This window comes from Dendropsophus ebraccatus, chromosome 1 (genome assembly GCF_027789765.1).
Source record: "Dendropsophus ebraccatus isolate aDenEbr1 chromosome 1, aDenEbr1.pat, whole genome shotgun sequence".
NCBI lineage: Eukaryota > Metazoa > Chordata > Amphibia > Anura > Hylidae > Dendropsophus > Dendropsophus ebraccatus.
In genome coordinates, this window is record NC_091454.1 from 96,429,378 (window position 1) to 96,444,030 (window position 14,653).

Sequence of the window (14,653 nt, forward strand, 5' to 3'; positions counted from 1 at the left end):
GAAAGTGCCGTCTCAGATTAAAGAAGACGCCACTTGGGAGTCTGCTCTACCTGCCACCGCGCAAAGCCCCCCCCCCCCCCTCATGAGCAGGGAATACTCCCACATCTCCTGTACAGTATATTTTTGTGATATATTAATAATTAATTGATAACATTGATAAATAACGGCCATCCACTAAATTTCAACAGTGTGTGAATACAGCCTTTCTGTGTTTTCAAATCTACTCCTGGTTTTGGTTGCAAAATACTGTGTGGGAACATAGCCTTGTTCTGTATTTGACAGTGTCTGTGTAACTAGTGGATAGATAGATAGATAGATAGATAGATAGATAGATAGATAGATAGATAGATAGGTATTAGTTGTTATAATGGATAATATAATTGATTCAATTCATTCCACAGTGTAAATACAGTAAGTGAATAACAGAAAAAGAAATTCCATCTTTGGCCACTGGGGAGAGACATAGTACATAATATATTGCCCCTAGCATGTATGCTTTCCTACTATAGCCCTAATGCTTTATGCATTTCATGCTAATTCAGTAAATTGCAGATGAGCTGTTTTGCTTAGTTGAATGAATGACAACATAATGTACTATGTAAACATTGAGTATACAGTTACTTACACTATATATATGAAGTAGCTCTCCCCACCGACTTGTAGCAGTTCACAGCCATGTTAACAAATATATAGGCATCACCCATCTTTGTTGTGCTGGAAGATTTCCCAGTGTTAATTTGTTAGAGCTGGTGAAATCTATATTCAGCTGCCTAGTGACTGAGTCAGAGGCATTTCTGTATGGCTTCTATCTCCTCCTCCCCTCCTGTAAATGTTGAATGGGTCTGCAGTAGGGAGCCAACTCCTAGACATGCTGTTCCACCCACAATTGTTCATGGGGGTCTCAGTAGTTAAGAGACTTCATGAAATAGTTGCAGATAAAGGTAGGAGGAATAGAGGGATACAATCTATCTAATGATTCTCCTTTGATGCTTGGGGCTGAGAGGCAGCAGACACAGTTGTCTCTCCACACCTTGCCTCAGAGACTTCTCCAGCACTACTAGCCAAGTCACAGAGCTGGGAATACATTGCTGCAGGTGGGAGCTGTTCTTTGACCATTTCCTCTGGAGTAAAGAAGAAGAAACAACATCTGAAAGGCTGAGGAGAGCTCCTGTGCTATCCAATAAGATTCTCATTGCTGCAGTAAGACTTGTGCCTGGATGCTTGCTGGAACTACACGTGTATTAGAGGGATTCTGAACAGGTTCTGGGGCTGCAACAAACACTGCTGTGATATAGTTATCAGAGGAGATCAACCAGTCTGCTTAATGGATGGTACACTATGTTGGGGTACTGGAGAATACTGCTGAAATAGGACCCTGAACCTACAAGCAGTCTACAGCTAGAGATCTGGAAGCAGGTAGGTTCATTCATAGTAATGTAGTTCTTGTGGGGCTGTCTAAAATCATGTAACATATATCTGTGGCTGTGAATGAAGTCAGAAAATTTGGGATGTGAAGAGTTAAATCAGCTAGGCATAAGGGTCAAGAGCCCTGTGGGTTAAGTGATGCATTACAATTAATTTTGTGCTCTAGGTTAGTGGGTTTCATCTGTATTGTTGATTGGAGGTGTTGGCTGGTTGGTACAGTGCAGTCAATTATTTGGGCATGATTTCACAATTAGAGCTGGAACAGTGCTGACCTCCTGCAGAATGGGACACTCAGACAGATGGAGTTCAGGGGACAGAAATTAATTAAGAGATAGAGAGAGAACATCTTTACATGGCTCCATATAAACCCAGACTTTGCAAGTTTACTATTCTGTTGGATATATATATATATATATATATATATATATATATATATATATATATATATAGTGCTGCTATGTATTGTTTGCTAATACTGCTATTAGTACTGCTATTATGCTGAATTGTATCACTTGCTCTATAATGTCATAAATACAATACCTTATCACAACTTCACTAAAATAATTGCTGCAATTCACTTTCAAGTGTCATTTATGTTTTTCCAAATAATGTAAATATGATTTATTTTGCATAATTATACTATTAGTGCACTTAGACGCCTGGCATTGCTGCGCATATAGGCATAGACAATAGGATTACAGAGATTAAGTGCCTGTTTCTTAGTCATATTTGGTCACAGAGTCTGTATTGGTGTAGTAACTAGAATTGTAGAAGAAATTGGCTTGTCTTATGACTTTGATTTCAGCATAATTTCTTAAGCAGTAGGATTGCTTGTCTGGAACATCTTTTTATTGCAGTAAATCACTATTGACAAATTGCTAATTGTTGTTTAAGTCTTATTATCAACTCTATTGCTTCATGAGTGGGTGTTTGGCTAATGCCAAATGCAGTTCTTTCCTACTAGCTGCTTGGTTTGTGACCTTCAGATTGAATACATAACAAGATTCCACATATACATTAACAATGTGTCAATCCATCTAGAGCAGCATGTAAATTCAAGGTTATTTAAGTGACCTCTAATTTATTTTTAAGGTTGTTTTGGAGGGAATATAAAGGAGATGACCTTGTGTTGACTATACAAATATAGATTTTTCCATAATTTAGATGGAAACTGAGTTTTCGCTGAAACATTTGCACTCTTTACAACTCTACTTTGTGGCTTACTTTTGTGTGCGACTATTCTCCGTATCCAAAGTATAGAGCATCAGGTTATGAATCTTCTTGAGTTCATCTCTGTTTATTATTCAGAGGGCCAAATCTTTCATGTCTTGTGTTCCACATTCAAACCATGACCCTGGTTGTCCTCCAGAACATAGCACAATGGTGGAAACTGGTCAGGATAATGGAGGGCATCTTGATGTAGGTTCTAATTACCACCCCAAACTGACCATACAGGAAGCAGAAAAGTCTTTAGGTCAAATTCATCCAGGTTGATTTGGAGAGGATCATCGCAGAAAAATAAAAAAAATAAATAGACAACAAAGAAGACTTCATCTAACAGCGCTGTATAAACTGGGCCTATAACCCTTTCAATTTTAGGCAAATAGTAATAAAATGTAAATATATTTGTTTGCGAAGTCATTCAACAAATGTAAACTACTCATTGCTAGAATAGAATATGTTTATATCATTTGTATGAATTGACACATTGTTTCCTATATCATGAAATTGCATTGTATTTGTTTTTTTACTGTGGGAAGTTTATGTCTATGAGATGATCTTGCTTATGCCAAGCAGGTGCTGCTTCTATTGGGTGTTTTAGGCTAGTCAATACACCAGCCATCTGCATAAAGTAATGCACATTAAGTAAAGTAAATGGATCAATGCAGTAATATTAAAGCTGTTCAGTCTGTGAGCAGCCCTTACTGATGGAAACAATTCTGTTTAAAGGGGAACATCAATTAATTATAGGAAATGTTTCATATTAACATTTCTAAGGTTTATAACCTGTATGATGTCAGTAATGATATGAGAGCCATGTTAAACACAACTCTAGTTAGCTTTACTAATGCTACTTATCCATTGAAATGGTGTTATGGTAGTTCATGCTGGTATGGTCTGAACTCTTAGTTCCCAGGACAATACTTTAACAAGCTTGAATAGTAACAACCTTTTTCCATCAATGTGTTCTTAACAATTTCTCCAATCATTAGGAGACAGTGAGCACATGAATGTATGGCTTGACAAATCATGTGTACACATAAAAGTGTGGGGAGAGGGTTTTTGTTTTACTACACTTAAAGGGGGATATCCAGCAATACAAAAACATGGCCACTTTTGCACCACTCTTGTCTCCAGTTCAGGTGTGGTTTGCAATTAAGCTCTATTTACTTCAATGGAACTGAGTTTCAAACCCCACCCAATCTGGAGACAAGAGAGAGGAAAAAGTGGCCATGTTTTTGTAGCACCTGATTAACTTTTTAAATATAAGAGGTCATGTTAGTTTACACAGTGACTTAAAGTTAGACCATGCAAAGATTTATATTAAAATAAATAGGTGCCCTTAAAGAATGCGAAAGATGCATGTGTAGAACTATGACGTAAAAGTCATCTGCCCTGTGGTTATAGTTGACGCTTTTATGATCATGTAGAGCATTGTGTGAGCTCACTTGCAGTAAATATTTATGAAGGGGTTTTGAGAGACTTTTACCTGTGTGTGTGTGTGTGTGTGGAGGGGGGTTTCTGATGTCTAAGAGGTAAGTATCTCTCTTGCATACCCCACATCTTGGACCTGTGTAATGCCAGCATCAGCACCCACTGGCATAAGGTCTCTCCTGGCATCCACTGCGGCTTGGTCTCCATTGCTGCTCAGCTCACTACCTTTCCCAGGCTCCCTCCTTCTTGTCTGCTTTTCCCACCATGACTGCAGTTTCTAGTCTAGCTTGTAAGCTGCACTCATATGCTCTTTGTGATACTTAAAGGGCCAGCGCACACACTCCTAATGTGTCCTCCACCTGTGCCTGCCTGGCATCATTAGTTTAAGGCTGCTCACCTGTACCTGAACAATAGTGTGGTTTTCCATAGTAAAGCTGTTTTTCCTAATCCTGTGCTTGACCTATGCCAGTTCATCTCATATTGCCTTTTCCTAACCCAGTGCTTCTCAATTCCAGTCCTCAGGCCTCACCAGCAGGTCATGTTTTGAGGATTTCCTTAGTATTTCACTGGTGATATAATTATACTTAGTGCATCAGGTATTAGCACAGGTGTCCTTTGTATGGGATATCCTCAAAACATGACCTGTTGGTGAGGCCCGAGGACTGGATTTGAGAAGCACTGTCCTAACCTACTGTATGCTGTTCCCCTTATGCTTGACCTGGAATGTTAAACCTGTGCAACTTTCCAGATCAACCTGGATCTGACCCCACTATCTGACTGCCAGCCTACCATCCATGCCACCACCAAATCTCATTTCTGGTGCCATATCAAGACCAACTTTGACCTTGTACCCTTTAGCAGCAGAACGTTTGGAGTAGGGTAAAAATCTAGAAAGGAAAATAGACTCCTCTCTTGATTTAGGCCCAAAGTCAGACCAGATGGGAAACACAGCATTTTTTGGGTGATGAGCTTTACAGTCATGGTAGTTTTGTAATTTTAAAAACTACCATTACCATTCACCAGTGTAATAGGTTAGATAAGATCTGCAAACACAACTGTTTTCCTTAAATTGCTACCAATTGCTACGTTGATTATGCACATCCATAATATACAGTTTATAAGTGGATACAGTTTACTAAAGCTGTTAAGTCTACTTAATAGCTAATTATGTATATATCATATATATCACACCCTTGCCGCTACTTACTACACCTATAACGCAATTAAAAGTTTAGATTAATTATATTGTACATATATTATAGAAAAAACTGTTGCTTAGTGAATCCAGATTGTTTATCCCCTATATTTAATTGCAGCAGCTATTACAATAATGATCCTGTTTTCAATTATAAGCAATTTCCTTTGCTCCTTTTAATCCCTTCTGTGCCAAGGAGCCAGCTTTGTATTCAGTGCTACACGTCACTGAGCTCTGTGGTTCTGAATAGTAAATTTGAAAAAAATAACACAACTAATATTAAAATTATTTATAGCTGCCAAGGTAAAATTATATTAAGTCATAGGGAGAACTAGCTTGCTCATGTATATTCAAGAAGCCAACTATTCCATCCTATGGAAAAAAAGCAAAATTTATGTAAAATTAAAATGTGCATTGATTAAAGTGAGCACCCATTGGTGTCAAGGTAAAACTATACATGGTCATGCAGAGAACTTGCTCACGTTAAACGCATGTCTGTGACACGTTATGATTAGAATAGTAAGCGGATGTCAGTAGGTATAATGGCTGACTGGCAGATTGAAGACATGTCAGTGTGTTGTACACTAGAGAACGGCGTGTTCTTATTCTGAGTGACATCAATGATAGAAGCACACCATTCTGTATGATTTTCTTTGTTTGCACAGTACTTTATTAGTAATGCCTCATTGAATAACATTATTGTGCAGCTGTTTGTTCATTAAAATACAAGAGGAAGGAAGAGCTTATTGAGCCCTGCAGCACTGTAGTCTTTGTTAAGTACCAAAAGCTAAAGAAATGAAAGATTGGTTGCTATCATTCTTGTGTCAGCACATTGGTTTCTTATGATCTATGGATGCCATTTTCAAAGACAAATTACCGATGCAAGTTTTAGCTCTGGATTCTTCAATTACATAAAAACAAAGAATGGCAAAGAAATAGACCAATTCATGGGAATATAATTAAGTCTTCTTCTGCTTCATCTTTCAGTCTGGCTCCAGTAAAAGGCTATAAAACTGTAGCATTTAGTTTTACAGTCACATATTAATCAAAATGAAGACTATTTTATAATTGTATTATGCACTGGGGAACTTATTTTATTATTTGTGTAATATTACTGCTTGTCAGTTCTGGTTGGATATATACAGGTCATGTAAGGTACTGTAGATTGTGCATGCTTTAGTTTCACAATTGAAAAAATTAGGTTTTCTTTAGGTTCTTTGTATGCTGTATGGTATTATTGCCTATGTCTTTGTGTAGTTTTCTAATATATAGAATAAATTATTAGGTGTACACCGCTTGCTAAGACATCAAAACAGCTCCAATGTATGGGAAGATCCGCTCTGTATAATTCCTGATTCTAATAATCACACAGCTATGTAATGAGTCACATAGAATCACATCATCAGACGCTTCTATTTATTCACAATAGTGCTGACTCGGCATGTCAGGAATGTAAATCATTTCTATGTATTAAAGATTTGTGTAGCAAAGTACATAAGAAGTCTTCAGGATCCATACATAACAGCAACATTTTTTGTTAATGTGGACCTGTCAACTCTTCTGATTTTTCTGTTTTAGTAAATTCTAGTATTTCTGAATAAATAACAATGATAAAATACCTTTTCTAAGTACTCTGCATTATGTGTATAATACTGTATATTATTCCTCCTTGAAATTTATGAATACATTGACAATCAGGCATTATTCTTTGTCTTGTCAATGTTTCCCTACAGTTTAAAATTGGATGGAATAACTTAGTTATATCAGACTGTATTGACATTAGAAATAAGAGATTACGGTAAAGTTCCTAGAATAATTGTTTCATAAAGAATAACAATATTCACTAAAAGCTATGAGAACCACCTAGTCCTTTTTAATTACCTATAAAATTATCAAATATGGCACCCAAGATCCTGAAATGAAGCAATCGTCTTATGCCAACAGAAAAAACAACAACACCTTGAAGCACAGTGACCATTTCTTCTTTTCTTTATTTCTATGCTTACTCCGGTTAGGAAAGATTACTCCTTTCAATCCTCACCCATAATCTAAGCTTGTTTGTAATAGGCTTCTGTTTAATGAATTAGGGTACTATTACACCTAGCGATTTTTTGATGACTAACGATTAACGATAAACGATCTTAAACGACCGCTACGGCAAACGACCCAAAATCGTTCACCCAATTACACGAAACGATGATCGGTTTAGTCGTCGCTATTGTGTACGTTTCAGCTATGACTTCTTATTCCACTGAACGGTGTGCAAACGATTTGTGAACGATCAAATGATAAAAATAGGTCCAGATCCTATTTAACAATCAATGATTTCTTGTTGGTCATTTAATCGTTGCCTGCTATTACATGAAACTTATATCGTTCAAATCCGAACGATCTAACAATTTTTTGAACGATAATCGTTCTGTGGAATAGGACCCTTAGGCCATTTGTTTCACATGCTGACTCACCTCTAAATTGCTGAAAATCCTCAGTGCCAGGACATGTAATCTCCGTCTCTTCTGTGGGCCAGGCAAATTTCAACATGTCTTCTGTAATCCCACCCACCACTGACTCCTATCAATGTTTACTGCGCAAAGCACTAGCAGAATGAGCAAGTTCTGGGTGGGTGTTGGGCAGTTGGCTCTGAGGGGCAGAGCATGCAGGGAGATGTAGTTTCCCAACTGGGTGCCATGATCTGAAACTGGGATCATTTATAAAAGTTTGAATCTGGGGCAGCGTAGACGAGGTAGGGGCAGCATACCAGCAGTAAAGGTGTCAAACGATTGTTGGGTCATGTAAAAGTTTCCCTGTCATTTATTAATCTGAATTAAAACATATTAAAAATTTAATGGGAGATGCAATTGGATCAAAAGCAACTAATCTTTTTGTGCGCTCAAACACATTAATCTTATTGTAATACACCTTTTATAGGTTAGATAGGTCTAAGCCAATGCAAGAGCATGACGTAAGAAGAGAGGGTCCTGTCTGGAACACTGGAAAGTCCACTAGGAATGGAAAAACTGGTAGTGTAGAAGGGGTTGTAGTATGTATGTTAGCTTGTCTAAAGATGTTCCCGTCATCACATATAGTAACAATTATGTGAATAGTTTTTATTACAAGTGTTGCCTATTCCAAAGTAGAGTACTTAAGTCAATCAATTTTTTTTAATAATGTTTGTCATAAAAAAAACCTTTTGACATGTCCCAGAGATATGTTAAAAGTTTTCAAAATAAAAAGGCTCATTCTAAATTTGCCAAAAGGGACGTGGAAGACTTCTCAAATGTATGGAGGAAGATTGTTTGGTCAGATGAGACCAAAAATTTACTTTTCGGACACTGTGAAAAAATGCTATGTCTAGTGCAAAATCAACACATCTTATCAGCCCAAGATCATCATCCCACATTTGTGTAGATGGGGTGTTTTGATTATTTGTTATTTTTTTCTGATATATAATGTAAAAAAAAAAAAAAAAATCCTCTCTGGCACTTTTTGGCTTTTTTCATTTACACTATTGGCCACAGAGGAAGACTATTGTTATATTTTAATAGATTGAACAATTCTGTAAGCTACCATATATAATATGTTTATTTATTTTTAGATGTTTTATGTATAGAATGGAAAAGGGGAGTGATTTAAACTTTTATTGGAGGAGGGGTTATGTCATATTTTTTTTAAACTCTTTTTAATTTTACGCTTTTTAAGTCCCTATAGGGGACTTTTACATTATTCTTTTTACATGACATAAAATTGTCAAGGCTAGGCCATACCATAGCATTGATCATTGTTATCTGCAATCGTTACATACAGACTGCCTGTGGTAGTGAACCGAGCAGTGTTTTGAAAAAAAAAAAGGCCATGCCATCACTACTCCTAATGGTACATTAACTTTAAAGAGTCGCTGTCATTAAAAATATCTTTTGACCTGTCATCAGGCATGTCAGCTCTATATACCTTAAAAAGGTAGTGCGGCGCTTACAAATTATTCACAAAATAACACACATTAAAAAGTTATACAACTTTGTAATGTATGTTATGTATGTGAATGGCACCCTTCCCCGTGTTCCCCGCCCCCCGCCCGTGGATCCAGAAGTGTAGTGCATTATACATACCTGATTCTTGTCGACCCCCGTCCGCCTTCTCCTGACAGTGATGTAATCTTCGGGAGGCCGGCCGACCCGCTTCTGCCGTCCCTCATGCCGGCCCCCCTCTGCTTGTGATAACTATTCTCAGCCGCGATTGGCTGAGCACAGTTTTGCTCAGCCAATCGCGGCTGAACACAGTTATGACGCGGCAGAGGGGGGCCGGCATGAGGGACGGCAGGAGCTGGTCAGCCGGCCTTCCGAAGATTACATCACTGTCAGAAGACGGCGGACGGGGGTCGACATAAATCAGATATGTATGATGCACTACACTTCCGGGTCCACGGGCGGGGGTCGGGGAACACGGGGAAGGGGGCCATTCACATACATTACAAAGTTGTATAACTTTGTAGTGTGTGTTATTTTGTGAATAATTTCTTAGCGCCGCACTACGCCTTTAAGCCAGTTGGTAAATCCTCTGCTTGCATCAGGTTGGGCCGACATTGTAAAGCTCAAGAACTTTTGACATGACTGTTGATGTCAAAAGTTATTTTTGATGACAGTAACTCTTTAACCCTATTAGTAAAACAACATGCAGTTAGCTATCATTTTCCCCTAGGTGATGGCTGTGGGCAGAGTTGTATTTTATATGCAAATGGGTGGTAGTCAGGCACTCCTCCAGTTCCTGTGCTCGGACGAGCTCAATCCACGGCTCTCCAACCAGACACTATGTAGTAAACTCCAGCACCATAGAACTACTAGAGGGTGCTGGAATTTACTACATAGTGTCTAGTTGTATTTTATAGATCCATGTCTATTCAGAGAATAATAAGAAAATATGAAAAATCAGCACAGAAATTAAGCCATTTAGAAAACCAACAAGACAAAATAGTGTTTAGTACTTGGCCTAACTAATAGCTAATACTTATAACTATACTTGTACTGAAAAGTCTGATGAACATTTCATTCTACATCTTCCGCTTTTCCATTCTTTGTTTCTCCATTTTTTCATAAGCTATTTCTGTCTCTAGTCCTTGACCAATCATTCATCTCCTGCTGTGCTGTTTATTTTCCATAAGCTGGATACCGGGCTCAGCTGTACAATACCTTGCTGTGTTTACATTTACTAGATCTACAAACCTGCTTTTATTAGAGAAAATTGTTTTACAAATGTTCTTTCAAGGCAAGCTTAGAAGCAAAAAAGCTTTTCTGTTCTAGACAAATCTATTTATTATGTTTCAATGTATATTAATAGAAAAGCACATGTGGTATTTATGTGGATCCTTGTTAAGACCATAATTTATAAGGCATTATACATATTATACCTATGATATATCCATAATATGCATTATCCTCTTTCATCCATTATTTTAGACTTCCTCTACATATGACCTAAATGTCCTTTATCTAAATGGTTTAATCTTGTTCCAAGTATTATATTTCTTAAACATAAGAATAAAGAATAGTAAGCGTTTTATCATCAGTTTCTAAAAGGCTAAGGTTGAATTTACCTGAGCTTGATTTATTGCAGAAAATTTCTGTAATTGTTCTTGGCTTCACTTTCCCACCTATGCAAAGCTGATCATCACTAATAAATGGTAAAAAATTACAAAGACAAAACAAATAAACTATAGCTGCTAATATTGGATTTACTAACTTAAGCCACATTCACACATTCATAGCCGTCTGCACAAGTTCGGACTTATTCATAGAGATCTGTGCAACTAGGGGCCATATAGTGGCTCGCCAATTCTTTTTTATTGTGGCATGGATCCCAGCCCTTTTAAGGATCCGTAGCAACCATGGATGTGTTAACTGGTCCATTGACATGAGAAGGTACTATACTGTTTACAATTACAGATCTGTAATTGCGGAAATGTGTGAAAGGGCCTTAATAGTGATGAGCGAATAGAATTCGATCGAATAGCTATTCGATCGAATAGTGTGCTATTTACACTATTCATTTGCGTTCGAATATTCGAACAATAACGCAGTAAAAATTCACAGCCAATAAACATGCAGGGGGAGGGACAGGCACTAGGAATAGGCAGGACTTTAAAGAAAAACTCTAACTGTGATTGCATGGCTAAACTATGTCACCTCCTGAATATAAGAATAGGGGATTTCAGATTTGTGTCACTTGCTGGTTGGAGCTAGAGAGGGACAGGCTGTAAACCAGGGAGAGAAAGCTTTTAGGTGAAGTTAGGTAGGAAGGGCCCCCCAAAAACCCTTGTTAGGGCTAAAATTATAAAAAAACAACATATATATAGAAGCTGTTGCGAGACAGGCAGTGTGTTCAGACATCTACTGATAGTGTACACGGCTGTATACTGTGGTTGTGGGATAATACCTGTTATCGTGCTGCTACTGATTTGCACAGTCTGGAGTTGAACGGCTCTTTCATTTTGTTATTGTAAATAATTATATATCTGGTATACTGCTGTATACTGTGATTGCGGGATAATACCTGTTATCTTGCTACTACTGATACGTCCGCAAGTGCGTACCGCTAGACCGAAACGTACGTTTCTACTTTATGTTTGTAATTTATTCGTGAATGTTCGGAGAACACAAACCGATCACAAACATTTATTTTTTGTTTGTGTTTGGGATCTGAACCTAACATTGGGATGTTCACTCATCACTAGTATTAGATGCACCCAGGCATGCTTCCCCTGCTGTCCCATATGCATTCCAGAGGTGTTTGCATCATTTCCTGAGGTTTCATTGTGCACTTGGTGACCTCCTAGTGGTCTTATATTGATTTTCAGGTCCCAAGTGTTTTTCTCCCATAGACTATAATAAAATTCGATATTCGTTCAAATATGCGAATATCAGGAGCTATTCAAATCGAATTTTCGAACTATTGAATATTTGACTAAGGCTCAATTTAAAAAAGAAAAATCGGATTAAAATCTAAGAAGAGAAGCTTTCTGCCATGGACTCTCCCAGCTGCTGTTTTTGGGGTCGTATTGGGTCTCAGAAGTGAGCCCCAGTGCGAAGAATAGCTTTTGACATGTCTGAGGACATTTTAAAAGTTACTGTAATTGACAATAATGCTTTAAAGAGGGTATCCTAAGATTAAAAGTTACCTCTTAGGCTGGGTTCACAATGTGTTTTTGCAGTCCGTTTTTTTTATCCATTTTTGAAAAAAAAAAATTATCCGTTTTGATCCATTTTTCCATTGACTTCCATTATAAAAGAAAACAGATCAAACGCATCCTTTTTTTTAACGCACACAAAAAACAACCTTATTTTTGTGTACATTTAAAAAAAAAGATGCATTTTGAACCCTTATTTTATAATGGAAGTCAATGGGAAAATTGATCAAAACGGATACACACAATTGCATTCATTTTTCCATCCGTTTTTTTGCAAAAACTGTTAAATAAAAAATGTTCCAAAACCACAGTGTAAACCCAGCCTTAGCCACAGGGTGGAGGTTAACTTGCTAATCAATGGGAGTTTGACTCCTGGGATTCTTATGATCACTTGAGTGAATGAAGCAACAGCATGCATGCTCGACTGCTACTTCTTCACTCACTATGGGACTTTCAAACTTTCACCTAAGTGTTGAACTCTGCTGAATAGAGCATAAGTGTTGCTGGTGGCAGGGTCCCTCTAAAAAGTTAGAGAGAGTCACAGAACTAGCAATAGAAGCCTAACATGTTCACAGTGTTCAGGGAAATAAATTGTATATGGCAGCCAGAAATTATTTTAAAATTCCGTTAGTTTACACATTCGATTTATAAGGTCCAGTTGCTCCTTTTTATTCAACCTAATATTGGCTTAATCACATTCCTGTAAGTGATTTTACTACTTGTGTTCCAAGAATTTAAATGCAAGCTGCTTGGCTGTTCCTTCCATTGTGTAACGATACACGTTATTGTATAATTAATATGCTGTTGCTATTGCCAAGTAGAATGAATGCCAGTTTAAATCCATTGCAGTATAATATAATTACAATCAGCTGGGTTGTCAAGCGTGGATTATTGTTTTTTTTCTTTTGGTTTTTAGTAAAACTAAATGAAATGATTCAGATTTGTACAAATGGGTCAGGTGAAATGTCTATTTCTTACTCCTAATTTATTCACTGTCCAAGGCAGTCAACTATGTTGGTCTACTGTAATGTTAAAGAATACTGAAATGTAAAATATAGAGTTAAATAGACCTTGTCATCCATCTAGAATGCCCTTTTATTCTCCCCTAAATTCAATATTTTCTTTTCACAAGATGGATATGTGTTTCTATGGGCATGGTTAAATTCTGGAACTGATTTTTGTAATTAATAACCTGTTGAGATACTATGGAAGTGTTGAAATGTTGGAGTAAGTTAATCTCTTCAATCACAATGCTGCATTACACAATGTTGAATTTAGTGAAATACATAATTGCATCAAGTGGCCTCCCCACTCTGTCTTAGAAAAAGATCCTGCAGGCTCTTATACATAGGGGCAGTTATTGCCTGAACAGGCCAGTTATTTATTGCCCTATGTAATAGGCTTAGTGATCAGCCAACAAATAAGTAAGGATTAGTTTAGCAGCTGATTGCATGGTTTTAACCTTTTTAAAAATCCTTTGCCAGCTGTGCATCACTCCAACTCTCAATTATGTGGCCCTGATTACCCAATAATTTACCCAATAATAAGCCATCTAGGATAATGGTGCTCATATTGGGCAGTGGGTAGGTTCCATAAAACAGTCCTGAGCAGGAGACTCTTTTAATGGCATCCTTAGACCCACCCAAAATAGTACATGGACTTTTTAACATGTGCTATACCAAGTCTTCACATTTTTTCTTCTACTTCTATGTCTTAAAGGTAAGTTACTCAAGTCCTTTGTCAGGAGCTGTCCATGACACTTAGCTCCCAGCATCGCCGGAGCGTACAGCTGGCTTCCCACCAGTGTTGACACCAGAGCATATACTGGACTGTCTGTTACCGACCTTGCTAACTGACCCCAATTTATTGTGTTTGTTTGTTAGGCTAGGGACTATAGCCCAGTTATCCACTGCCACTTAGGGCAGGTGCGGTAAGCAGGCAGGTACAGCGGGGCTGGTGTCAGTGCTAGGGCCTCACGTGTCTCGTGTCCTTCAGTCCTGTACCTAACATCCTTCTTACAAAAAAATATAATTCTCTACATTGCTTACCTTGGACCTGTGTATAGTTTATGGTACTAACCCTGTTGCTGCAATTATGGTTTTCTGATCCTCTATATGTGGCTGCAAGGTGAGCCTTGAGCCATTTGCATTTATACCTCTATTTATTATGTTTGCATATCACCTAATGGGGCGCTCTGTTTT

General features: G+C 37.7%; 1 protein-coding gene across 2 annotated transcripts in view; it reads left to right on the forward strand.

The window, feature by feature from the left end:
• The first annotated feature begins 869 nt into the window (after nucleotides 1-869).
• The window catches only part of TAFA2 (TAFA chemokine like family member 2), a 136,661-nt gene continuing 122,877 nt past the window's right edge, over nucleotides 870-14,653 (forward strand). The window contains exon 1 of one of the 2 annotated variants that reach the window (XR_011360598.1): nucleotides 870-1,416. The gene's annotated coding sequence lies outside the window, so the exon portion shown is untranslated. The remainder of the gene's footprint in view (nucleotides 1,417-14,653) is intronic. The other variant, XM_069955962.1, reaches the window with a different exon arrangement.